The 27174-nt window shown below is 39.5% G+C and overlaps 1 long non-coding RNA gene across 1 annotated transcript in view; it reads left to right on the top strand.

Moving 5' to 3' along the window:
• The first annotated feature begins 277 nt into the window (after positions 1–277).
• Positions 278–27174, top strand: part of LOC109403934 (uncharacterized) — a 51503-nt gene continuing 24606 nt past the window's right edge. The window contains exons 1-23 of the long non-coding RNA XR_009996760.1: positions 278–494; positions 680–857; positions 961–1350; positions 1423–1585; positions 1653–2211; positions 2549–2717; positions 2780–3285; positions 3351–4579; positions 4640–11053; positions 11125–11675; positions 11745–11910; positions 11969–12877; positions 12942–13122; positions 13200–16422; positions 16494–20192; positions 20898–21320; positions 21527–23748; positions 23815–23939; positions 24100–24232; positions 24296–25016; positions 25083–25251; positions 25314–25508; positions 26271–27116. This is a non-coding gene — a long non-coding RNA (uncharacterized LOC109403934). The remainder of the gene's footprint in view (positions 495–679; positions 858–960; positions 1351–1422; positions 1586–1652; positions 2212–2548; positions 2718–2779; positions 3286–3350; positions 4580–4639; positions 11054–11124; positions 11676–11744; positions 11911–11968; positions 12878–12941; positions 13123–13199; positions 16423–16493; positions 20193–20897; positions 21321–21526; positions 23749–23814; positions 23940–24099; positions 24233–24295; positions 25017–25082; positions 25252–25313; positions 25509–26270; positions 27117–27174) is intronic.

Consider the following 27174-nt stretch of genomic DNA (forward strand, 5'->3'; position numbering starts at 1 on the left):
GGGCGATGAAGAACTACGACATTTTCACGAGCTGCTTCTTGGGTTCGTCTGCAGAATTTGCGATTCGCTAGACGTTGCATATCTAGGTCTAAAATTCTTCATTTTGCAGAAGCCTGGATGGATCACGGAGTTACGGAGGATGAGGTTCGTCAAATGTTGTGCAAGGTGATTCGCAACGTTCACGGTCGGGAACGATTTCGTCGCTACCAAAACCGGAAGCGAGAACGGGAACTGACTGAAAGTTGTATTTATTCGGATGAAGATGATTTCTAATAAAGATTGACTGATACAATTACTAGATTTCTTCTATGCACAGCTTAGCCACACGTAATGGATAACTCAGGAAGAATGTGCTAATAGTTCAAAATATTTTTGTTCCAGCAATCAAACCTGGAGCCCCTATCACAAAACTTTTGTTTCCGCTAACCGATCCGCATGCCGTCATTCAACTGGAGGATTTTGTTCGGATAGACCCTAACATGAGACGAAAATATGTAAGTAATTTGTACCACAATTCACAATGTTTGACTTCCCTAAATAGCGTAGTTTGTACCTTTTAGGGGAGTAAAATGTAGTCGATGCTGAAACAAATTTCATAAACCAAAATTGTTTGTTTCTTGACAGAAACGTCCTGTCTGTACTAGATTGACTTATCCGTGTTGCTGTTTTGTTCCTTTAGATAAAATTTCTGCGCCGCATCAAAACACCACGACAAAGCCTTGAAGATACGTTTGGTAAAATCTGCACCGATCAAGCCATCTTCCGTCACTTTAACTGGACGTCCAACAAGTCCTCCCAATCTATGACGCAGCGAGAATCACTGCAGCATTATTGGATATTCACAGATTGTTTGTTTGGTAAGTATCTCTATCGGAGCTAGTACTTCATTTTTAACTCGGAACTGTAAATTCTTTATCATTGTAGATGTCTATGATACTAATATTGTTCTTACCATTTCAGAGGCTTGGAGCAGTCACGGATTTACCATGGAAACGTTGAAATCAAAAATGGCAAGCGTTATCAAACGCATCTATGTTCGCAACAACGTGCGCAATTTTCGAGCTAGGTCTAAGATTGTAGAGCTTTGAAGATTCCTCGGATATGAATAAATGTAGAAAAACGATATTTCCACTTTTGAAACTAATTCTGAGACTTATCATTAATCATTCTAGAAAGTAACTTTTTGCTTAATTTCATGGTATGGAATCAGCTGATCCGCCCCAGAGAATTTCACATCTTGGAGTTACATCGCTCTCCACCGCTGGGATCAACTTTCCTATACGATCGGAACAAGCAATAGAGGAGCTCGAAGCGTCCGTTCGATGTAACAAAAAATCCAGGAAGCAATATGTAAGGTTGATATGCTTTGGATAGAAAAAAGAAATAATGCTCGATTGTGCGTAACTTTTACACATTTTTCAGATTAGGTTCCTACGCTCGAAACTGACCGATGATCAAACCGTTTTCACCGTGTTTCAACACATCTTTACCTACCAATCTCTGGTCGGATACTGCTGGACGAAGCGTTCCAACTTGGAAAGAAAATCCATGAGAGATTATGAAATCTTCACTAGTTGCATGTTGGGTAAGTGTTGGATCGTGTACTAGAATAATCCTGAAATGTATGCCTTAAACTACACATTTTTTTCCAGATGCCTGGCTGTGCAAGGGTGTAACGGAGGAATCTCTAGCCGAGCACATCCGTCACGTGATCAGAAACGTAAATATTTCAAAACGGAAGTTGAAAATTCGACTAAGGAAACGATATTCTAGTACTTCATTTAGTAATTGAACCAGTACTGTTTATTTGGAAGTGTTGGAGAAGCCAAACAATAAATGATCCTTTCAAAATAATTTCCAACGAAGAGATTGTCATTGATATGCTTTTCAAAATCTAGCACTACGTTTAAACCAACAATTTCGATTTCTTTTGTATATCCTCTAGCCAAAAATATCGCCAAGTTGCGGAATCGGTTGCAAAGTCTCAACAAAATGATCAGCATGGCGTCGAGTCGAAACGAAAAGATGCAACTGGAGGTTCAAATCTGTGACGTCAACAAGGAACTGCAGGAGTTACTTAAAACTGCCGAGCAGCAGAAGCAGCGTGCCACCGCTCATGTTGATGGTTTCCATTTTCCGTTGAGTTCCATGGTCGAAATCGAACGATTGGAGGAAGCCGTTCGGAAGGATTTCGATGTGAGGAAGCAATATGTGAGTAGCAAATGCGTTCAGGCTTGGATCAGACCAGACTAGTGTTATCGTATTCGTATCATGACATTTTCAAGCGATTTGAACATGTTAGGCGGAGTAGTAGATTAGTTGTAATAAGCTGGAATAGTTAGCGTTCAACTAACTTCCATTACTGGCAAACAGACAAAGATGTTGTTATTTGCCAACAGAGTGAAAGCCTACTAAATTGGTTCTTCTAGTACTTCAATATTAGGGCTTATTTTTAACATTTCGTTATAAAGTCTTTGCAACTACTTTTAAACAACTTATCGTTTGGATTCAAATCAAGCATAAAACATTTTTCACTTTTCAACTCTAGGTACGCTACCTGTCGCTCAAGAAGCCCCTGACAATGGGCGTAACTAACTTTTTCTCGTATCTCTTCACCGACGATGCTCTGATGGGCTACAACTACTCCGGAACCAACAACATTGGCGACTCAAAGATGCCGATGAGGAACTATGAAATTTTCATCGATTGTATGATAGGTTTGTCTCTCTATACACTATTTGGGGAAGTACTAGAATACAATTCGTGAATTCACTTTCAGAAGCATGGGCTGATCATGGATTGACGCACTTACTGCTCGAGGAGAAGATCAAACTTGTGGTGAGAAAACTTACCGCTCGACGTCGCATGCAGAAGTTTCGGCTGAGAAAATCAATGAAAGTTTGAAGCTTGTTGAATAAACATGAAATGTTCAAAAATCTTTGTATATTGTGTTAATGAATTTAAATTAATAACTAATGAATGGTAATGACAACAATTTCCCACTATGGATTTCAGATCCCCTAAAACCACGAAAAAAGGTATTCACGAGGACGGTAGAACTGGATGAGTGTGCAGCCGCAGATGACGAACAGCGCTACATGTTCATCGTGAGTCGAAAGGGAGGTATTCTGTTGGTGCACGAAAACCACATATATCGATCCAATATGCGACGTCAGGGTCCCCACAAGAACATACTGTACTGGGAGTGTGTACACAATCGTTCGCAGAAGTGCCGTGGTCGACTCAAGAGCGAAGGGAATTACCTGTTTATTTCGAACACCAATGGTGAGTATTGCGTTGTCGATTGGCTTATGAATTTGAATAACTAAGCAATTGTTTTCCAATTTCAGCCACGCACAATCATCCTTCAGATTTGAATCGAATCAACCGAGCTAAAGTCGGAGGAGAGCTGACATACCGCACATTATTTTCACTTTTCAAATGACATGTTTCGTTGTTGATATGTAACTGTTTTCAATTAAATTTCAATATATAATGTCGATGAATCTAGTACTATACCATCCATACTAATTTTCGATATTGTTGACACGTTTTCGTCGTTTTATTCTAGTACCACACATGCTCGTCATTCACCGTTGGAAAAATCGTTCAACTATGATGAAAGCGGAACCAACTAATTCAATCAACGTCTTGTAACTATACTTCCAGTTCAGGAAACGTCCCCGACATTCGATGCGCCACAGTATGCCATTAGCAAGTGTGGAACCGTTCAGCTTCGGCACAATGGTCATCTTTTCAATCGACACGTCAAACGAGACGATATCACATACTGGCGCTGCTCGCAGTTTACCGTGTACAAGTGTCGCGCCCGGATTAAGTCCGTACTCGAAGAGTTTTTCATGTTGAACGTGGAACATAACCACCAGGTAGTGGCCTCACCCAGAGCGTACGGATCTTTGAAGCGACTGAAACAACAACTTGCAAGAGATTAATAAAATACACACGTCTTTGGAAATCAATCTAGTACTTCGCTTTATTAAATTTAGGAATTCTCGTACACAAAGTTTTGCATTGATCTAATGATTCTAATCCACATTTCAGATGTCTATGTCCGGTACGTTTCCGGATTTCGAGGAAGTCGCAAGCTAAAGGTAGGAGAGTTCAGCTATACCAAAAGCAAGGAAAGTGCAAACAAAACGTACTGGTCTTGTGCGAGGGCAGGCATGAGCAAATGTAAAGCACGGGTTTTAACCAACACACTGAGAAACGGGGAAGAGAACTTGGTGGTTCGATTTCCAATACACAATCATGAACCATTCTAGTACTGCAATCTTATATGATACTCTGTAAATAAAACATTAATAAGTTGGTGGAGACTGTGGTGGACTTTTTCTCTATGCCCTATATTTGCATTACGTTGAAGCATAACTAATCAGTTAATTTGGATTCCATTTTAGTGTTTAAAATTGTTAACATTGAAGAAGTGGAAGATGATCAACCCAAGGAAATATACTTCACCGTCGGGCAACGTGGTTGCGTTTTGCTGCACGTTGATGGCTACAAATTCGTGAAGAATCGTAAGGGGGCATACAAAACCTATTGGATCTGCGCTAAAAAGGTTGGTCAGTCTGTTTATGCAGAACTTTTCTTCAACTAACAAATTTCAATCAAATTCCAGGGAAGTACAGCCTGCAAAGCTAGAGTGATCACCCCGGCAAACAGTGAGGAGAAAAAGGTTCCCACGTTGATAGCTCGCAGCGGAACACATAATCACCCTGTATTCGTTGAGCGAAAATCCCGCAGTTCTGCTACACATAGGATTTTACTTTTCGAAGACCCATAGTTAAATAAATCTATCTCAACTGAAACTTTGTGTTTCGTGCAATCGTTTTGAATCCTGAAGAGTGTCGTTTTTGCATGAGTTTTGGGTTAATGGATTTCTATTTTCCTTTATAGATGACAACGACGTTGACCAGATTTACTTCATTGAGGAGATTATCGGTTCTGCAGAGGGAATGAAAACAGTAAAAGTACCTGCAAAGAAGAAATGTAGATCCAAATCCGCAACGATGCCTTCGGCAAACAACGAAATGTTCAATTTTGAAAGCGATGGTTCACCTTCGAAGCCCACCTACACAACCGGCCGGGGGAATAACGTTCTGAATTACCAGGGCCACCGCTACATCAAGAACAATGCGCACAGCGGGAAAATTTACTGGAAGTGTACCAAATGGCACACTGGGTGCAAAGGACGTGCCATTACCAACGTGCTGATTCCGGGCTTGGTTGTTCTGAAGAATACACACAACCACGAATCATTGTAATTTCATCAACGGCGGTTTTTGATTTGAGGCCAAATAAAAATGAACAGAATTGATCGACCTTCCTCATATTTTCCAACCGTGATTTTTAAGTAATATTTGTTTAGTTATCTTGAGTTCATAAGATTCCGCAATACCAATGGTTGAGAAGTTTCTTTGTGAACTTTAATGTTTCTTGAGAACCTATTGTTGAAATTTATGAAAAAATCGCCGTAAACTTCAAACACAGTTTCAATGATCTTGTAATTTAATCTTGTACCGACTTTTCGAACCCTTTAAGCAGAATACCCTTTTCGAATGAGTGTTATCAGTTTCGTACCTTCTAATTCCGCCCTATGTTGCTTATCCTTTGACAGATACGCGTATTTCGACTAACACTTGTAATCTTCCTCAGTGTCAGTTATGTCAGAGTGGATAACTGTATCTGTCAAAGGATAAGCAACATAGGGCGGAATTAAAAGGTACTCCAACTGATTACACTCATTCGAAGTTGTAATTTAATGTTTAAAACTAGTACTACGTGAAACGGTGATGAATCGCCATGTAGCAAAAAAAAAATCACCCCTGTAAAATAGTAATAATTTGCGCTGCAATCGTTTTATGAGTTTCCATTTCACGTAGTCTCTAATGTTTATTAAATCTAGTACTACATCGAATAATGCATTAACTCTTATACAGTTTAGCGCCCTTTCATACCAACTTTATGCACTAGTTCCAATCGCAACCACTTCTTGCATCGCCCAATTTTTGCCGTGAAACATCCAGTCAAAGCGATTGCTGTGGTAGTACTACAAATGCAAGCTTTGTTGTGACCGACGAAATCAATCCATCACCATGAGAAGTCATCGGGCATCGTCGGAGGCAGTAGTAGTAGTAGTAATTAACTGGCCCACGGTACCACGACAGATGAAATCCTTCCTTAACAATACCTTCCTCAGAAGAAGCAGCAGCCCATTGGCTGTCGCAGGATTCTTCGAACAATCTGTACAGTCTAGATCATGACCAAACAAGAGAAAATAAAACCGTTATTTTGAGCTGTTGTTGTTCGTTAAAATTTGTACTACATGAATACTCTAGTACTTCACAGTAATTCCTACAAAGCATGACGTTTTATCATTTTCCACAGAATCCTTCGCCAGGAGGAAGATTTATGAACGGTTTATGCTTCCGAAAGCCGGAATGGAAGTGGCCCTGTTCGGGATCAGCCAACGAGGAGCGAAGAAACTGATCTGCCATGGATACGAGTACGTCAAGGATCGAGACTTTCCGGATTCGACCAATTGGCGCTGTGCTTTGTTCCGCCGGCAGAAGTGCCGCGCTCGTGCCATAACCAAAATCATAGACGGTATCACCTACGTAAGGCTTACGAACGATGCCCACAGCCACGATGTCCGGATGTACCGGAGGCATCCAGTGATTATTACGAAAGCGGACGAAATGGAGTCTGCATAAGAAAGAAAGTAGTTTCTTTGTTGAATTATTGTGAGAAAAATATACGTACATCAGAATGGGTTCATTGTCCTGTTTAAGCTATGTTTCCTTTAGTGGTTCCAATGACATACTAGATCATTACTGCACTAATACAAACTATTCGCTTTTTTAGGTGTTTTCGAACCGGCTGTATTCGGAACTACTCGTCGTGGTCAACAGAAACTAATACACAATGGGCATGCGTACACCAAGGATCGACAGTCGGCGAAGACTTGCAACTGGAAATGTTCCCTCTTTACGCGGTACAAGTGTAAGGCACGTGCCGTTACGAGGGACATCAATGGCGTGGTGTACGTGAAAGTCACCAACACGTTACACTACCACCCGGTGGAGCAGTACAAGATCAACTACCGAAGGCTGGCCGTCAACCCTATGAGTTTGGCGAACACTTTTATCCCGCATGTCAAGGATGAGTCGTTTTGAGATGTGCAGGTATCGGTTATAAGTAAGAGTAGAGTTTCTCGTCGCAAATAAATTATGTGTTTAAGTGTTATTCTAGTACTTCAGTAGATATATTCACCCTGGTGAAACACTCTGTAAGATTACCTCCGATGACCAATTTTTATTTACTAGGAGCAGAAATGATTCTATTTCAGTTCTAGTACGTCATTTTCATTTACTAAACTATTCTGTACTTTTAGATGACAAAGCTGTTTTCACCGAGCGAGCCCTGTACGAGTACACCTCCCGAGGAACGCAGCGCTTGCTTCATGGCGGATATTAGGGGTAGGCGGGGCATAATGAGCAGGTGGGGCATAATGAGCACCTTGTATTTTCACTGTAAATCTTCAAATTAACAAATTAAGTTGCTTGATTGTAGCCTTATTATCTAAAATCCAATGAGTTGATGACAAAACATTAGTCAAAAACTCCGTTTACCTTGAAATATTAATCAAAATGCGTAAAGTGGCCATATACTGGGAAAATATTATAAGAATCAGGTGACCTAAAATAAGGTTTTGGGTATCGAAATCACAACTTAGTGGGCATCTATCGATTTTCTTGATATTCCCTAGGCCAATGAAATGTATTTGTAACACTTTTGAACTATTTGTTTAATTATTTTGTTAAAAAAATATGCTTCAAAGAGTTGGTAGTAGAGTGGGGCAGAATGAGCAACTGGTGAAAAAAATAATGAAAATGGTAAACATCTTCAACAAACAAATTTTAATTTTGGTTTTCTCTGTTTTGATGCATATAGTAAGGTTTTGTCTGTAACTTTCAATTTATTAGCTTTAAAATCTCAGTATCTGTATATTATCACCGTTTAAAAAATCCTCAATAGAAGACTCATTGGAACCTCACAGTTCCCTACAAATTAAACCCCGTAATCCCTTTAAATTCTCATTGATGGTTGCCGGTATGCTTTATCATTGACAAGAATAGTCAATTAGCATTTGATTGTGTACAAAACTGATATTGATCATACTGCCCCACCCAGGGTGCTCATTATGCCCCACCCCCAAAACGCAACTCGCGATTTTATACGTTTTTAAAAACATAAAATTTTACAACATTTATAACTTTATTCGGAATTTCAACGATTAGCTTTTGTCAGTTAAGGTTCAAATGAGGATTGAACGATAAAATTGGTAAATTGGTAAATTGGTTGCACTTAATTTACTGGATTTGGTGGCAAAATGCTTAAGCTGCTCATTATGCCCCGCCTACCCCTACTTTAGCAAAAACAAAACCAACGAATCGAGCGGACGGGTGAACTGGAAGTGCCAATTTTACCAACGGCTGCGCTGCAAAGCAAGGGCCATCACGAAAAACATCAACGGATACGAATACGTGCGCGTCACTCACGAAGAGCACACCCATCGCCAGGATCTCACCGAGAATGAGTTCCGTCGGCCCAAACGGAAAAAAGATTTCTGAATTAAGAAGTTTGGGAAAGTAACGGCGACACAATCATTTGATGTAGAATTGCATGCCAATGAGTTTTAATAAAAACTTATTTATTCTTCATTGTATGAAATTACGCTCCGTAATGGTTTTGTTCTAGTACCTCGTTTTTAGTAACAGCCTAATAGTTTAGAACGACCTCATCAAATTATTATTTTCTTGTTCACTGTGGAGTAACTTAAGCTATTAGCAATTTAAATTTATTTTCAGGCTCTTTCAGCTTGGAAAAAAAGAAATTCTCCGAAGCGATTGTGTAAATCTAGTACTCCAATAGAAAAAAAACCTTATAACGGTCGAAAGAACCCATTTGCTCAAAAGAAGATGACATTCTAATCCATATTTTATCATATTTACAAAGCTCTAACCTATTCATAATTTTTCATCCAACTTATCCCAAACAGTTAAGCTGAAAATTGTTCAATATTCGACACGCAAATCGGACGAGCACTACGACAATGATGATGAAGACGACGGAGAGGATGACGAAGCGAAGACCCAATTCCCGTTGGACCTGAAGATGGTGGTAGGCCGCAAGGGACGCCCAATGCTGCTGATGGGTGGCCACGCCTTTTTCCGCAACAACACCCACAAAAGCAAAACCTACTGGCTGTGTGCCAAGAGCCGTTCGCTGAAGTGTCGCGCCCGAATCATCACCCTGGACGGCAGCGCCGGACTGATCCTCAAGAATCAGATTCATAATCATCCAGCGGCGTTGGAAAGGTCCTAGGCGAGGATAAGAGTTATCGAGTTCGTGCTGTGACATAACGTCACGGTACTTGAACAAAATTTTGGTTTTCTCTACATAATACGTTGTGTAGGCCAGTGTTGGAAATACTCACTTGTAAGAGTGATAATCACTTGCTTCTATCTCAGTCCAGAAGCATACTTTCAAAAAATAATGTTCGAAGGGCTTTTAGATTGTAGTTTAATCTAAAAGTGTGCTGAATAAAGTAAAGGTCGCAGACGCATAACAAAATTGTGAGAGAGCTGTGAGTACGAGGTGAGTTAAATTCGTGTAATTTATACTCACCTTGTGCTCACAGCTCTCTCACGATTTTGGTATGCGTCTACGAGCTTTACTTTATTCGGTAAACTTTTAAATTAAACTACAATCTTCCCTTCAAACATCATTTTTTGATAGCATGCTTCTAGAATGAGATAGAACCAAGTGAGTATAACTTTTCGCATGTGAGTATTCGCAACACTAGTGTAGGCATTATTTTCAGCAATTGAGCGTATTGTAATTTGAATTCTGTGCAAATAAAATGCCCGAAATTGAGTTGATCTAGTACTTTAATTACTGAATGGGCAATGAAAGGTAAATAACTTGCAAAACTTCTTTTTCTTTTGAAATAAAGGTTCTGTTTTTGATTGCACCAATCGTGTTTTAGTTTATCTCACTCTAGTACTGCTAGAAAATCTACTAACATGCTGCATTCTTTTTTCAGTATCTACAGTTATCGAATACGTTACGGAGGAAAAAGTCCAAAATAGAAAACCGATCAAGCCCACTCGCTCCAAGCGGACCAAACCCAAGCACAACGTAAACGAGATTATAAACAGTACCCAAGGAGTCCCCGTGGTGTACCAGAACACACGTTTTGGAGCGGCTCAGGTACTCTTGGAGGACATGGCATACTCGTTCACCTACACGAAGAACCAAATAAGCCACTACAGATGCAGCCGATACAGGAGCCAACAGTGCCCGGCCGAGGTAGTTGTCAACAACAAGCTGGTCTACTATCTCTGTGCTGCCCATAATCACGATTTGGCTACCGGTCAGCAATTGGATGGTATCTGTAGGTCGTATCTAGCTAGAGATGCGACGTAAGTTTTGATTGGATGTGGTTGCATTGTACAAGAATGGATAAAATTATGCACAGCATTCCTAGATGGCCAGTAAAGTATGCGTTGACCTGATTCTTTCGGGGCCGGAGAAGTCACTCTCCGATATCATCTAGGGATGGTTGGCTATGTCTCGTAGAATCGCCTAATTATGTCCAAATTCATGTCATACTTCTTAAATAATTTCATTGGCATTTCTATATAAGATTGCAATACTTACAGAATTCATAACATGATTATTTACATAGCTATGTGAAGTACTAGATTAAGGAAGAATACAAAATCAAATACAATATTCCTACACTATCAAGAAAGTTTTGTTTATGATTTAGTTAAACAGTATTGAACTGACAATTCATCAGCGAGAACTGTCACTCTAACGCAACAATCTTTCCAGAGGACCGTGAAATCACCTTCATTGTGGGAAGACTCGGCAACATGCAGTTGATCATCGACGGCCACCTGTACACCCGGTCTCAAATCAGGGAACGCATCATCATTTGGCACTGCTCTCGGCAAAGATCTGGGTAATTTAGGCATTCGATTTACATATTTAGAATAACTTCGACAGTGACAAGTGTGTTATTATCCTCCACAGATGCAAAAGTCGGATCAGCACCCTGCGAGGCGAACCGGGAACGGCCTACTCCTTTCGTGAGGACCACAATCACGAGAGCAAATTTGACTTTAAGAATAGGGACATTAAAGTTCTCAAGGTGGCCAAACTTCTGATTGTTGGCAAAAACCGTTAGATTGCGTTGTTTTTAATTTCAGACTAAACAATAAAATAGAAATTAGTTTTTCGTAACTTTAGTCTTGATTCTGTTGGATACTGTTTTAAATGAAATTTCTTGGAAAAAATAGAAAAATTATAAATTTCACTAACCCATAAAAATGTTCTTTGCAGATAATAAATCTGATGAAAGTAATATCTACGTCGTGTGCACCGCCGAAGGGGAGTACAAGATTCAGGAGAAACCTGCAGCTAGAGCTAGACAAACAAAAGAGACCAAAGCTCTATTTAAGGCTTCGTCACCGATGCGGGTTGTTTGCATCCTAGGCGGATTCACATTTCCAATCTCCGATGGCGATGAAGTGGAACGATTGGAAAAAACCATTTCGGAACGGGCCGACATTCGCGAGGAATATGTAAGATATTTTCATTTGGGAGGAAAGTAGTACTAGAGTGATATTGCTTGATTGGAATGGCATTTTCAGGTGAAATTGTTGAAGCGCAAATCGAAACATATAAAACTATTCCAATTTATGCCGTCAGTTTTATCGGATGAAGCTCTGGAAGGATATAACTTCAATGGAGCAAACGTGCTTGGTAGGCGCAAGATCGCCATGAAAGGTTACAATATTTTCAGCAGTTGTTTCATGGGTGAGATCAACGGCTTTGACAGTGATAACGATGTATCAAGTTAAACCTTATTCCACAGATGCCTACGAATCGGAAGGGCTAACCATGGAAGAACTGGCCAACCAAATAACCACGGCCATCAAGCAGACTCGTAACAGAATGCGTCAGCGTACCTTCCGGGTGAAGAGATCTATCGAGAAGATGTTGAAGGAAAAATCGGAACACTAGCTGGTTGTGTTCGTCCTAGAGTAAACTGGAAATTTCACCGATAACCCGTAGGGACTATTGTAGGAAAGAATTAGTGCAGTACTCGATTAGATTCATACGTGACCGGTTATGATTTTTGTGCTTGCTGTTTGATTGGAACAAATCAACTTGATATTTCTCATGCAAACAATATAAAAACAATCATGATTCTTGTACATATTGGTTATTTAAAAATTCGGTTATTACAAATAAAGTTATTAATTTTATCAAATAAATAAATAAGTTAAAGATATTGCTAGTAGGATACAGAGAAAAACAAACAACTAAATGACAATAATATCTGAATTAAGTTGTAGAACACAGCGAGACGGCATAGCTTTATTTTCAATCTAGTACCTCATTTATGCAACATCGAACCACTTCAAACTGTTTTCTCTATTTAATAGAAATAGTCGTGGAGGACATAAAGCTGGAAAGCATTCCCATCCAAGTGGATTCTACACTTTCAACCACCGGTAATGCAGTACTAGAACAACTAGCAGAAACTCACAAAAATGAGGATATAAAGTTGCATAAAGTAGACCCACGTGTACATGAAGATGCGGCCTGCAAACGACTTCATATGCAGCTAGAAATCAACCAAAAAGAGCGACGACCTCCGAGTAGAAAGCATTCCAAATCAGTTCGCGTGGCTGGATTTGAATTTCCTCTGACATGTGAAGAAGATGTCGACCGGTTGGAACTGATGGTCAAACGGAATCCTATCATCAGAAATCAATATGTGAGTTTTCATCGGATGTTCTGCCCTCATTTTGCCTCATTTTGATTTTTAATTCTTCCAACAGATCAAATATCTGGCAGCCAATAAACTACCAAACATGGAGATTGCTCACATCCTTTACCGATTTTTCAACGACGAAGCCCTCTCGAATTTCAACTGGACTGGCCAGGAACGGTACGACTCTAGTGCTTCGTGTAAAAAGAAAGCCATGCAAAATTTCGACATTTTCAATTCATGTATGCTAGGTAAATCTAATGCTTTGTTCTTCTACAACTCTGGCTTATTTGCACGACTAACGCACCTTCTCATTTTCCGATTGCAGAAGCGTGGTCCAGCCATGGTGTTACGCAGGATGCTTTGGCTGGTTCGTTGAAGAAAGCTGTGCAGCTGGTTGCTCGACGACGGTACAATCTCATCTACAATCAGCGGAAACGACTTCAAGCGCTGGATCCCGAACACTGACGTTTTCCAGTGCAGGTCGTGGAATAACACAGCTTCATACACCGTTATCATTTAACTAAAATTTTCTTCTAATCTAGTACCTCTGCTGAGTTTTGCCTTCTAAAATTTAGGTTGTAACTAGAAAAATACAATATATTTCTTTTTGATATAGTACTTCACACGTTTCAATCGTTTTCAGTTGACAAACTCTTTAAATTAAATGGAACGAAAATTTCTTTCAATTTTATACAACTAAGTTTTTCTGTTTTCTTTGCAGCAACAACTGGGAACAAAATCGAAACGTCTACCACATATCCGAAAATTGAAATCATCTCTCAAATACGATTGCATCCTCCACAAGAAACTCCAACGAGTTCGCGACTGCACGGTTTACTGAGAAGATCTAGCGCAGAAGGGGCATCTGGAAAAGTCCCTTTGTACAGTGGCAGCGACATCTACATAGCATTGGAGGACCTGGTAAAAATCTATTCTTCCAACCCGGCTCTCTATACTGCCCGACTGATGGACATAATATTCGGTAGAGAGATACTGAATAATGCATGCATTGAACCAGCGGGGAATGAAGACGATTTTGAACAACTGGATTCACATAAACTGCGATCTATGATTGGTAAGAACGTTTCTCGATCTGTCGGGTAGTAGCAGATCGGTGTTCAATCAACACATTTTTTTTGTTTACAGTGCATGTGATTAATGTTTTCAAAATTCAAAACATTGAAATATCAGAGTCGACTGTATTGGAATACGTACGTCATCGGCTATGCTTCCTAAAACAAATGAAAAAGGAAAAAGTTATTCAAGAGCAGTGTGCAATCGAATGTAGTACTAGTACTTCGTCAGTTTAAATTTCTGGTGCGGTATTTGAAAAAAAAACACATGATTCGATTTGTATGGTTACAATACAAATCGCTGAACCTTTGGAACTTATCTACTAACATTGTTCTTTTTTTTATAGATCAGCGTAATCTGAAACAGGCAACAATGGTTATCAACGTTCCATGGAATCGAATACACTATTGAATTGCTTATTACCGTCATTTTTTAAAGCATTCGTTTTCGAGGAAATATATGAAATTTTAAAAATCAACGAATCTTATAGTTCTTCACATAAATTGAGTCAGTTCTATCATTTGATGTATTCTAAATAAACCGTTCTTGTATTGTCACGTGTTTCCAGGCTCCCCTAAACTCCGTGCTGCCAAGTTCGGTTACACCCAGAAGGGCAGGGCGATGCTGCTGTACAACGGGTATGCCTACATCAAAGACCGCCAGGCTCAGAAGAGCTGCAACTGGAAGTGCTCGTTGTTCGGAAAGCTGAAATGCCGAGCCAGGGCCGTCACGAAGGAGGTTAACGGGCGGCAGATGATGAAAATCACCAAACCCCTCCATAACCACACTCGCGATGTGTACTCGTTTGATAAGTGTAAAAAATCTAAAGAATAAGTTTCTGGCAAAAATGTCAGATGTTCTATCACAATGAAACATAAGCAAACTTTTTATTGTATCAGTAATCAGCTTAGAATTACGTTCCAAAAATTATCATAATAATAAAATGTACTCTTCTATAATTTATGTACGCATTCTACTACTTCATGTCTTAAGACATTGTTTCGAGTATATTTTTGGTGGTATTCTATGCCTTCCTTGTCCTCATTATCACTTATTTTTTTCTCTCAGAGATTGAATGATATCGGGTCTTCGATTAGTGAAGACATTAGTGACAATATAGTACTAGAATACTAAGTGCAGACAAACTGAAACCTAATTGATACGACACTAGTGAGTCACTAACATTTTTATCTGTATCCCCAACAGGAAACGTAATATATGTGCTATCGAAGCGTGGCACCAAGCATCTGTTTCACGATGGAAACACCTACACTCCAAATGAGCGACCCTACCCAGGGCAGCGGTCTCGAACGTGGAAATGCTCGTTGTACTACCGGCTCAAGTGTCGCGCCCGCATTGTCACCAGTGAAGCCCATGGGCTACCCAAGCTGCGGGTAGTGGTTGCAGAACATACCCACTCGAAAGTGTTCCCCAATTTAACGCATAAATTTCGCAGTTTGTTCTAGTGGGTTGAATGAACGGAATGATCTAGTCCGTTATTCAATGATCTCAATGCTTAATGCTTACTATATAAATAAATTAACATGCATGTTTTACAAGCATTTTTACAATAAGAAAGATGCATGTTCTTCATAAGTATACGTTTTTGTTATACTCCAGTACTTTATGATATATAGGTGTTCAACAGGTGCACTTGGTGGAGTACTAGATTTGTAGTAATGTGCTACATAATACCACGCTGTTTACACCATTTCATTACAGAAACGAAAAATGTATTATCTTATCATACAAACATCGAGCTCCTCATAACAAATCTAGTACTCCACTTTTACTGTAATTTGCAGTCAACACTTTGTATGTACATTATTACTTCCGCATACCGTGTTTGCATTATGTATCATGAGACGCTAGATACTGGATACTGTCACTTTCTGAATATCACAGTTATTTGGTTGATTTGTCATATTTTTCAATAGGAGGCAATCAGTGAAGTACTAGATTGAAAGTAGTGAGCTGGATTTTTGTATGGTGAGATGATCGATTCTCCATTTCTGCAATGAAATGGTGCAAACAGCGTGGGTTATATGATTTCTTGCCTAATTTGATGCTGTTTGAGCAAAAGTTTGGGTAACTGTGTTGTTTAAGTTGCAAGAAATAAATAATACAACAACACAGTTATCCAAACTTTTGCTCAACCAGCATCAAATTAGGCAAGAAATCATATAACCCACGCTGTTTGCACCATTTCATTGCAGAAATGGAGAATCCATCATCTCACCATACAAAAATTCAGCTCACTACTTTCAATCTAGTACTTCACTGATTGCCTCCTATTAGTTGTTTTTGCTACTTTGTATCAGTAAAAGTATCATGATTTAACGACTAATTTATATCATTGCAGACATTGTTTTCATAGTGAATAACGTGGGTGGCCTTCAGCTATGTCCCTTCATCCGATCAAGAACAACCGACGAAGTTCAGTATTGGACGTGTAACCAAAGAAAACGGCTAAGGTAAGTGTCGATGAGAAACTGCTCTTTTTTTTTTTTTTCTTCGAAAGCTTATCATTTCAATTCGCAAGCAGCTGTCCGGTTCGTGCCTCCGTACGTCGTTGAGAGAAAGGACAAAAACCACTGGTCAAGCTGAGTGGATGTCACAACCATCTGATCATCACGGAGCGCCAGAAATATGGAGAAAGTTCCATGTTAATGCAAACAATGGCGCGTGGTCGCCAAGTTGTGGCAGAGAAAAGGAAACGTGCCTCGTCAAAGAAAAGGCGAGAAGTACCAAAGGAATAGTTTTCTTGAAATCTAAAGAATAAATATTTAAGACAAGCTTCGTCAAAGCGTTCAAGTACTACATTGATTTGTTTCGACCTTTGTGATTTGATTTTAGACGACGTAATTTTAAATGAGTTGTTCATAACAGGACACACAGATAAAAATCTGATACAATTCTTCAATTTGTATAAACATACTTGTTAGGTACAAATCGTCGTGACTAGTTTATCAACAAATTTTATAGTTGTCTCAATATGCAACTTATTTTTTTAATATCTCCTCAGTGAAACGAAGATATGCCGGAGCACAGATCGAGTACCGAGGCAGAGACGTGACGTTTTCGCCGAGCTGCCGCGGTATGCCAAAAATGACTCTGGAAGGGTACGTCTACATTCGGAACGCTGGCAATGCTACCAAAACGTACTGGCTTTGCGAGCGTGGAAAGCGATTCAAGTGTCGCGCCCGTGCGATAACGTACCGAGGCACAGGGCGCATCACCATCAACGAGCATTCCCACAATCACATGCCGGGATTTTAGGACAAAAACTCGGATTAGTGGAATAAATTCAATGATAAATTATACTCTGTTTTGCCATGCATAAATTTTGTAGTACTAGATCATTGTCGTTCATTTGTCACTGTCATCCTGTTTCAGATACCTGAACTGATAGTGATCTTGTTCATTCCAGATACCTCGCATCCAACCCTCAACAGACTTCTGTTCATCAAAGGACAACGTGGCCCGAAACTGATCTTCGATGGATATTCTTTCAACAGAAACAAAGGCCACGGTCAAGCCACCTACTGGCGTTGTACGAAACATCAATCGCTCGGCTGCAAAGCCAAATTGGTTACCACAAATCTTGGCAAAAAGATTTCCATCGGTACTCCGGTTCACTGTCACATGGCTGATTATGGTCAATTGATCTGAATATCGGAAGAAATAAAACAGGCTGGGAAGGGTTCGGACGATATTTGAAACAGTAATTGAAATGTTGTACTAGATTCTTGGAACTGACCTTTGATAATGTGTTTTCCATGCTTTTGCGGTTCCTGCGGTTTCAGCCGTTATGTAATGCTTTGTAGATCACTATAGTAACTGTACTACAGCCTTGATTAAGTGTCAATTTTGGTGTATTTTTGCGAAATTATATGTCAGATGTTTTCATCTAGTACTGCGTTTAAGTTTTCTTCAAAGATGCAGAGCTTTGCGATCAATTTTTGCGTTGTGTTATTTGTGTATCATGCCCGCTTAACAAAACAAAAAATGTTCATTTCAGATCCACTGAATCCTGCTCACAACAGGCTGCTGTTTATAGTGGGACAGCGCGGTCGAAAGTTGGTATTTGACGGATTTTCTTTTCACATAGACAGACACCGAAACGAGTTCATCTATTGGCGTTGCTCAAAGCATTCTTCGGTTGGTTGCAGGGCAAGATTGAAAACCACAAATAAAGGTAAAAAAGTATCCATCGGTACGCCGGTGCATTGTCACGCTCCCGATATTGGCTCACTGATTTGAAACACGTGAGAGGCCATAAAAACTGATTATTTGAGCTTTGGGCTCAAGAGTGAATTTGGAATAAAAACTTCTATGGACTGAGAGACAATAAAAAATACAAGGCTACACCGCTAAATGACAGACACAGTAATACAATCTTAAGAAATTAATACTAATGATTGAAGAAAAACTAGTACTACAGTGGCTTGTTGAGACCTTTGGGAAAATGTCACATTGGAAGCCTTTAAGTCATTTGAGAAAATTGTCCTAGGATGGAACTGTCTAGAACATCAGGGTTATGGGATATTCGAAAAAAAAAACAAACTAGTACTGAAAAACTTTTCCTTGAGGTTCTACTGATTATGAGTAGTGCAAATGTATTTTGGCATTTATTTCTAGTTGTACTTCTAGTACCAACAGCTTTGAAAAAAAAAGGAATTCTTAGTATTTTTTTCGTAATGCTAGAAATGATTGAACTGTAAAGTTTGAATCATGCATACCAATTTTGTTTGCAACGTGCCTATGAACATTTTGAAGTACTAGATTGAACATTTTAACTTGCGGATACATTAGCTTTGCTCATCCGTAGTATAACCTACGTGTGAATTCACTATTATCACTTGATTATCCTTGTTACTGGACGCTCTAGTACTTCAATGTGGATATTGAATGTGTATTGATACTGAGATTTCGGTGGATTCGATAGAACATTTGTGGGAGTCTGAATTAGAGGTGTATTTTAGTACTGGATTATATTCAATTAATATTATCTGCAAAAGATACCAAGTTTTTATACGCTGCCAATATATTTGAGAAACTGTGGATGACAAATAGTGTTTCGTGAAATTAGACATGACATTCTCCGAAATCGTGTTTCTATAACAAACAATAAAGTGATATTTTACAAGTTTTTATGTTTTGTGTTCATTTTCACGAATAAGCAAGTTGTGCAATGATCTAACATCTCTTCTTATCGTTATTTCAGATTTCAAACAATACTTCAGCGAACTGACACCAACTGCGACAAAGAAGCCCACTACCATAACCCTGGACAACCAAGAGTTGGATTTCGTGCCCGGTCAACGTGGTACCAGTTTGCTCCGGATCAACAACTATTGCTACGCCAGAAATAACAAATCACAAAACTCGACCTACTGGGTGTGTCGTACCAGAGTGCAGCATCGGCCGTGCAATGCCCGAGTTGTTACCACGCTGAAAAGCAACGGACTTTATCGGATTTTGATCACCAATCCGGTGCACATCCACGAGCCGAACAAATCCAGTGCCTATAGATGTGTCGGGCAGGTCAGGAGGAGGCCCAAACTGGTGGCACCGAAGCCGGTGCTGGAGGAAATTTTCACTTTCACGTTTCATTCGGACTAGAACGTGAATGAGTGAAAGTAAAAAAACTTTTATTTTGTTTTGGTTTTGCAACAAAAATAAATAGTTTTTAAATACAGATACTGCCAAAATGTCATACCATTCAGTACAGCCAGTACTAATATAAGGTGATTCCTTACTGATACTGATGGATTATGCAGTACTAGAATGAACTTACGTTTTCTAGCCGAAATTCCTACGCTGTTTGCAAACTTTTGTACCCCTTAGACTGTCGTCGGTGGTTGCTTAACTGAGCTTAGTTGCAGTAGAAGAGTGAGGTGAGGCGAATTACAAGTGTTAAAGCAACAGTCTCTGCTCGATCTCACCACCTCAACTGGATCATGTTAAAATATACTTGTTTAGTCCGATAAACAATAAAATAAAAACTACTCTGTTGACAGAAATGAGTTTGATTTGACTGCTTGGAGCATGTGCGTTACCTTCTTGATTATTAAACTCATGAAATTATTTTTATCGTTCTAGATTTCAGCCAGCTTGAACTTAATTATGAAATCAACCAAAAGGGCTTTCGAAGGCTGTTCATTGATGGGCACAGCTTCATTCGAAAAGAGGCGCGTAAGAACACAATTCGTTGGCGGTGTAAACACTACAATGATGTACAGTGAGTATTCTAGTACCTTCATATCAATCTTCTCTCATTATATATGGCTGTTGGGATAATTTAGCATTAGGGTAAATAAATACTTACCAAATTCTTCCACCAAAGTAATATTTTGCAGAATGTTGCCTAGCTAAAAGGTCCATCGAAATTTTATGATGAACTTTTAGCAAAATTGGCTTAATTTCAGCAAAATGTTGCTGATGATGAGCAGAGTTTACTGAACAAATCCTCAAATTTTTAGTGAATCCTCCACTGTCTACACTCGCATATTAGTCCCGTTTGAGATTTCATCACTATATAAGTATTTATATAGTATACAAACACTGTATAAGTAGTCATAATTTTCGATGTACTTCCAAAAACCATGATCAAAATTGTGTATTCTGGTGCAAAGCAATTTGCGAAAGTTTCTAGATGATCGACATATTTTTCAAAGTTTTATATGGAAACAAGTTTTTAAACTTCAAATGCCGTTTTCTCAATTCTTACTTTTATAAATTGGGACTGTTATGCGAGTGGGAGCAGTTTAGCTCGGTAAATGTTAAACAAAATCAAGCAAATTAAAAGTGTATCTTTAGGACACGGTTGCTGATGTACTAGATTTGTAGTAGTAAATTGAATTTTCATATTCTAATTTGATGCTGTTTGAGCAGAACTTTGACTGTTTTCTGGAATCTGTGGATACTGATGACCCTTTATTTACAGTTACAAATGTGCCGCCCGGGCTACGTCCATTAATGAGCCCAATGGCAAACTTATTTCCTACAATGGCGAGCACAATCATGGAATCATAGGAAACGGACACAGACGAAGCGATCGACAGCGAATTGGAGCGGAACGATGAGCTGAATTTTCGGATCAATTGTTCATCAAGTCAGAATTAATTATTCCCCCGAATAAAAGCTGTGTGCGATACTGTGAAACTGTTGTTTGTGTTTGATTTTGTGTCAAAGCATCTGTCGTTGTTCTAGAATGCTAATTATTTGCATGTTTTTCAGCAAAACATGACGTAGCCTATGTGCAGACAAGTCGAGGTATTCAACTTTCAATTAATGGTCATTTGTTCAAACCATGGAAATCGGTAAACAACGTAGGATTATGGCAGTGTCTTCAGTTTTATGAATATGAGTAAGTATAAAACCAATTGTAGTACTGGAATGGCAAGGTTCTACTTTAATTTGCAACAAAATCAAAAGTATTTTTGAAAGCTATTTAATGTATTTAAATAATTAGAGAAGCACATAATTCTTAGCCTAGTATTCTAGTACTACTTTTATCGCATTATATGATTTCGCATTATTGAGATATCGAACTTTTTTTAAATTTACTTTCAGCTGCCCGGTACAGGCTAGCACGGAACGAACCAAGGATGGAAAACAAGCTCGCATTTCAATTCAAGGACAGCACAATCACCCCGTTTTCAGAGATCATTCCAAGAACGTCCAATGCGACCAGTTATGAAAACCTACAGTAGAAAAAAACTCTAATCCTCAAAAGGAATATCAAATTGCTGCTATTTGTGGTCAACATTGTGAAGAAAAAATAAATTCCTAACTTTTCTACTCAAGTCTAGCTTTCTCAGTTTAAAAGTGGCAGCACTGATTGACACGGTTCAAACCATTCGCTTACTAATACAACGAATTTAATTTCAGTTCTTGATGTGGACCATCCAACCGTCCAATACATTGCGACCAACAAATCGCGTAGATTGATGGTAAATGGCCACTCTTTCACTCGTAAAAAGCGAACCGACCGGTATACAATCTGGGAGTGTTGCCAATCGAGACCACTAGGGTGCAAGGCTGCGGTCACAACCTATCTGGAGAACACCGATGCAGTTAACATTCGTGGATCGCACAATCACGCCGTCGTAACGGAACGACGGAGATTGGGCCAGCGAAAGCAGCTGATGGAGGAACGTCAGCGAGAGAGAATACGTAGGAAAACTAAAATAGAGGAAGCGTCAGTTTAATTCTTGAAGTAGTGCTTCCTAATCTCGAAACTCTACACAATATGGCGTATTTTTCAACGAACTGCTTATTCGAATTGATGTACACTGAACAAATAAACTAAAATTCTGTATGTCCTATGTGAAGTTCTAGTACTTCATTCGTTTAAACCACACGGTCTCTCATTATTCTTGTTTATTTACAGATGTAACTTTTATTATGCAAAAAAAAACTGCTCTTATTTAGGGTTTAGGGAGTGTGCTTGAAACGACAGATCAATTCCTCAAATTATCAAAACCACTCATACGACATATCTGATTTTATCACTGCAAAATCAGTTTTTCGTTTCACTGAATTCATTTTTGCAGTAGTGATCAGCGGTAAACTAATCTGTGGCGAACTGTTTGTCTCATTTACTCTGTTGTTTACGCATGTCTTTGCACTCGGTAGCAGAAAACGGAACCGAACCTCATGTCGAGTATACGATCAGTAGTCGTGGAACCCCGCTGCTATTGCTCGACGGGTTTACCTTTACCAGAGATAAGGAACGTAACAGTTTTACCTCGTGGAAATGTGCCCAACATCGTACGCACAGGTATGGCTACGCAAAAGCTCACTCTAGTATTTCATGTGTTGACTATTTACTCTTGTACCTCTTATAGATGCAAGGCTCGTGCCAACGCCGTCCGGGATCGCAGTGGCCAAAAGAAAATCGATATCAAACACTCGCACAATCATCCGCTCGTAACCGAGCGACGAAAGAAAAGTTCCTCCAGATAAATAAACGCGCTACTTCCAGTACCTCAGCCATAGTGAACCAAACACTGAGTCTTTTTTATTGTTTATTTTGTTGGTTTATTTTGTTTGGTTAAAACTTTGAAAACGTTTTACTCTGTTAGACGGGAACTTTTTCGTATTTTTTTATATGCCAAAATGTAGCTATGTCCACGTACTAATTCTGAAGTTCTATGAACTTCATATGAATCGGTGCTCATTTAACGTTGTTGACAATATATTCTATTTATTTGTATTGTCACGGTCGCCATGTACTTTGTTGGTCTCTTGTCTTTAATATTTTCCCAAAGCCAAGGGTAATGCGAAAGTCAAACAAGGGATTTTCATACTAAACCTTGCAATTAACATTATCTAGTCTACTACATCAGTAGTCTTCAACAACTTTTGGACTCCATGTACAAAACTTTTTCAATTTCAAAATTTTGTTTAAACTCTTGCCATTCCACAGCCCAGAAAAATATATTACTAACTAAAATTTCCCAGATTTTTGTGTATCGAGGATCATTTAGTAATCTTCTAGTAGTCTTCAATGATATTTTTTTTCTTGTCATTTTCGCTCACTTTGTACATACATGCCCGACATAATGTGCATTATTCATACCATAAGCTGTTCATTTTCAGTCGAAAAGTGTTTCTCTAGTACCTCAATATAAAGCTTCTAATCATATTATACAATTTTTCCTAGCACCAGTAACCTATACGGTGAACGCTCGTGGCAATCGACGAATATGTCACTTGGGATACCTTTTCGATGCGGAAAAACGTCGCCACAAATCCACCAGCTGGCGATGCTGCCAGGCAAAGAAGCTTCAGTGAGTGCCCGCCGCGAATGCTTCCATTTCTGATGGTTAACAACATACGTTTCTTCTCCGTTTCAGGTGTAAGGCTCGGATAGTCGAGCGAATCTCAAAGTGGGGCGAGCCATCATATGAATTTGTGCGGTCTGTGCACAATCATGGTGTTGATCACGCTGCTGGGATTAAGCTTCAAACTTTAAGAAGCAGTAAATAAATTATTTTTTTATTAGTTGAAAATGTTTCCTTTTTATATTAAAACATTCCTAGGTATTAATTGAAATAAGTATTCTAGTACTTCGTTATTATGTCTGTTCATTTCATAACTTACTTTGGAGCAGTTTGTAACGATATTTTGTAATTCAACAGATGTTACCGAAGTTCAATACGTGTTGAGCGCTCGTGGAGGCTTACAGCTATGCATCGATGGCTTCCGCTACACTCGTGATCGGATTAAAGATAACAAAATTGTCTACCGTTGCGTGCACTACAAACCCTTAGGGTGAGTATTGTCATCTGAACTGTAGCTGATGTGCCATATCTTACTCGCCTTTTTGTTTTATAGATGCAAAGCACGTGCCCACACCGATAAGGATGACCCCAAGGTGAAGATTATCGAGATGGAACACAACCATCCACTGAAGATGGACCGCCGAAAAAGTGGAGCCCTGAGACAGCTACTGGAGCAACGCAAACAGGAAAATCGAGCGGCGGGTGGGCGTGCAAGTCGGAAAAAGTGATGGCGATCTGCTTTTCGGCGATAATCTAGTACTTCCTGCTGATTGTAGGGACTTCATTTGGTGTATTCCATTTGAAAGAGCTAATGAAATCGATTGAATACTAAGATTTTAGACCTCTCGAAGCTTCTTCATTCTAATACTACAACTTGATTAGCACAAATCTGCTGATAGTTTATTTGTAATCATTTAGTCTTAGAGACGTCTTTATGGTAGTTTATTCTGGTTGATGAATAAATCAATAAAGCAACTATGACTAATATGTTGATGTATGTCTAAGCTTCTGAGATAAAACATCTGTTATTTTAGTAGAGTCACATTGAGTCGTCCTGAAATAACCACATTTACATTCAAACAATTGTAGAACTGACCATATCGCCTGTCCCACGACCAGCAAGGACAATTGCTACGAAGCTATTCCGTGTTCAACAGAGAAAATCGGCCATTGTTGCTGCCGTCGAGGGGTTCGCCTTTCCGTTACAATCAGAAGTGGAAGTGGACCGTTTGGAGAACACCGCTCGAAGAGATCAGCTCATTCGTGATCAATATGTAAGCAATGCGGTGGTCAAGTAATCTAGTACTTCAAACTGACATGTTTTCGATATTTTCCAACAGGTAGCGTTGTTGCAGGAAGTGAAACCTCACCATCAGGATCCATCTAATGTTTTTGCTGACCTGTTTTCCGACGAGGCACTTCTGGGATACAACTATTACGGGAAAACGAACCGAGCGAAGAAGAAGAAAGCCATGCGGAAGTATATCATATTTACCGATTGTATGCTTGGTAGGTGGAGGTGTACTTGGTCAACTAAAGCTGTTGTCATTCATAAGTGATTCATTTTGCAGATGCATGGCTTTCGCATGGGGTTACGGAAGAAAGTTTAAGAATATCTATCGTTAAGGTCATTGCCCGACTTAACCACAAAGTACGTAGCAGAGGATATCGAAGAAACCCTTCGAGCGTTACAACGCAGGATGGTGCCGAAGTCGGGGAAGAACTTTATTGAAAGAAGTGTGAAAATTTTCCAGCGATGCTAAGAAGTAATGATTTGATATGGTGCAGGAAGTTCCCATGGTTAAGATCATTCCGTAAAGAACACTGCAGTACTAGATTGCAACATATTAAAATCGATAAACGACTCTCGAATCAATCTGTTCATTAAGTTTTAATTCGCTCTCTCTCTCTCTTCTTGGCGTAACGTCCTCACTGGGACAAAGCCTACTTCTCAGCTTAGTGTTCTATGAGCACTTCCACAGTTATTAACTGAGAGCTTCCTCTGCCAATGACCATTTGCATGTGTATATCGTGTGGCAGGCACGAAGATACTCTATGCCCAAGGAAGTCAAGGAAATTTCCTTTACGAAAAGATCCTGGACCGACCGGGAATCGAACCCGTTACCCTCAGCATGGTCATGCTGAATACCCGTGCGTTTACCGCCTCGGCTATATGGGCCCTCAAGTTTTAATTCGCATTCTACATATATTGAGGAAAACGCCTGAATTTACTCAACTATGCTAATAATTCTTTTACAAAATCGTCGACGATATTGAACGCCTGGAAAACACCGTTCATGGAAAATCAGACATCTTCAAAAATAATTGAAATTATTCGCAAATTTTAGTACTGTGATGTGAACTTGGAATATTTGAAATGCAAATGGTGACTGCCAACGTGAGAATAAATATAATTTTATTATTATAATAAAACAGTAAACATTGGACTAAGATTTTTTTATATATCTACAGAGATTATCAGTTGAGCCTCTAATACCTAATTGTATAAACTTTTTCAACACCCACAGCGTGCAAGTGTCATACATCTAAACCGAAGAAGCAAACTGAGCAATGGTTCACTGTCGATGCGTTCCAGTACGTAGAGAATCGCAAGGGTAATCTGAATCTTTTCTACCAAGGCTACGAGTATATACGGAGACGCGTTGCCGACCAAGCAACCATGTGGGAATGTAACAAGAAGAGAACCTGCGGGGCACGAGCCGTAACCCGAAACGGCAATCAAATCAAGCTTAACAAGTTTCAACACAATCATCCGCATTCGCGGCTGGCACGTGGTCCGGTTATTGTACCCGCCGTTAATCCGGTGCCGATCATGTACAAGGACGAGCCTCTGGATTTGAATGCTCTTGACGAGGCGATTTCGTAGAGTGCTTAGTAACAGTTATATCTGTCAAAGCATGCTGTATTATTATAATCTAGTACTTTCTAAATTTGGGCTAACAACAAACAAATAGTTACCAACAAACAAATAAATCAAACATTCCGTCTGAAATCTAGTACTTCATTTCAACCAGTTCATCAACCTTTGAGAACGTCACTAATCAATTTCATGATTTCCTTTCCAGATTTCTACGTTCGGTACGTGACCGGTTTCAGGGGCAGTCGCAAATTGAAAGTGGGCGAGTTCAGCTTTACCAAAAACAAGGAGTGTGCAAACAAAACGTACTGGTCCTGCGCCAGAGCCGGCATGGACAAATGCAAAGCACGGGTGTTGACCTATACGCTGAAAAATGGCGAAGAGAATCTGGTGGTACGCTATCCCACGCATAATCACGGACCGTTCTAGTGCTGCACTGTATGATAACATTAGCCAATGGAAGCAAGCATTTAGATTATGGAATCAAACTGATTTAGTGAGTTAGTAATTAAAATTTTATTTTCCCGATAATCACTAGGCCTTTTTGTTTCCAG

Source organism: Aedes albopictus, chromosome 1 (assembly GCF_035046485.1).
Source record: "Aedes albopictus strain Foshan chromosome 1, AalbF5, whole genome shotgun sequence".
Taxonomy (NCBI): domain Eukaryota; kingdom Metazoa; phylum Arthropoda; class Insecta; order Diptera; family Culicidae; genus Aedes; species Aedes albopictus.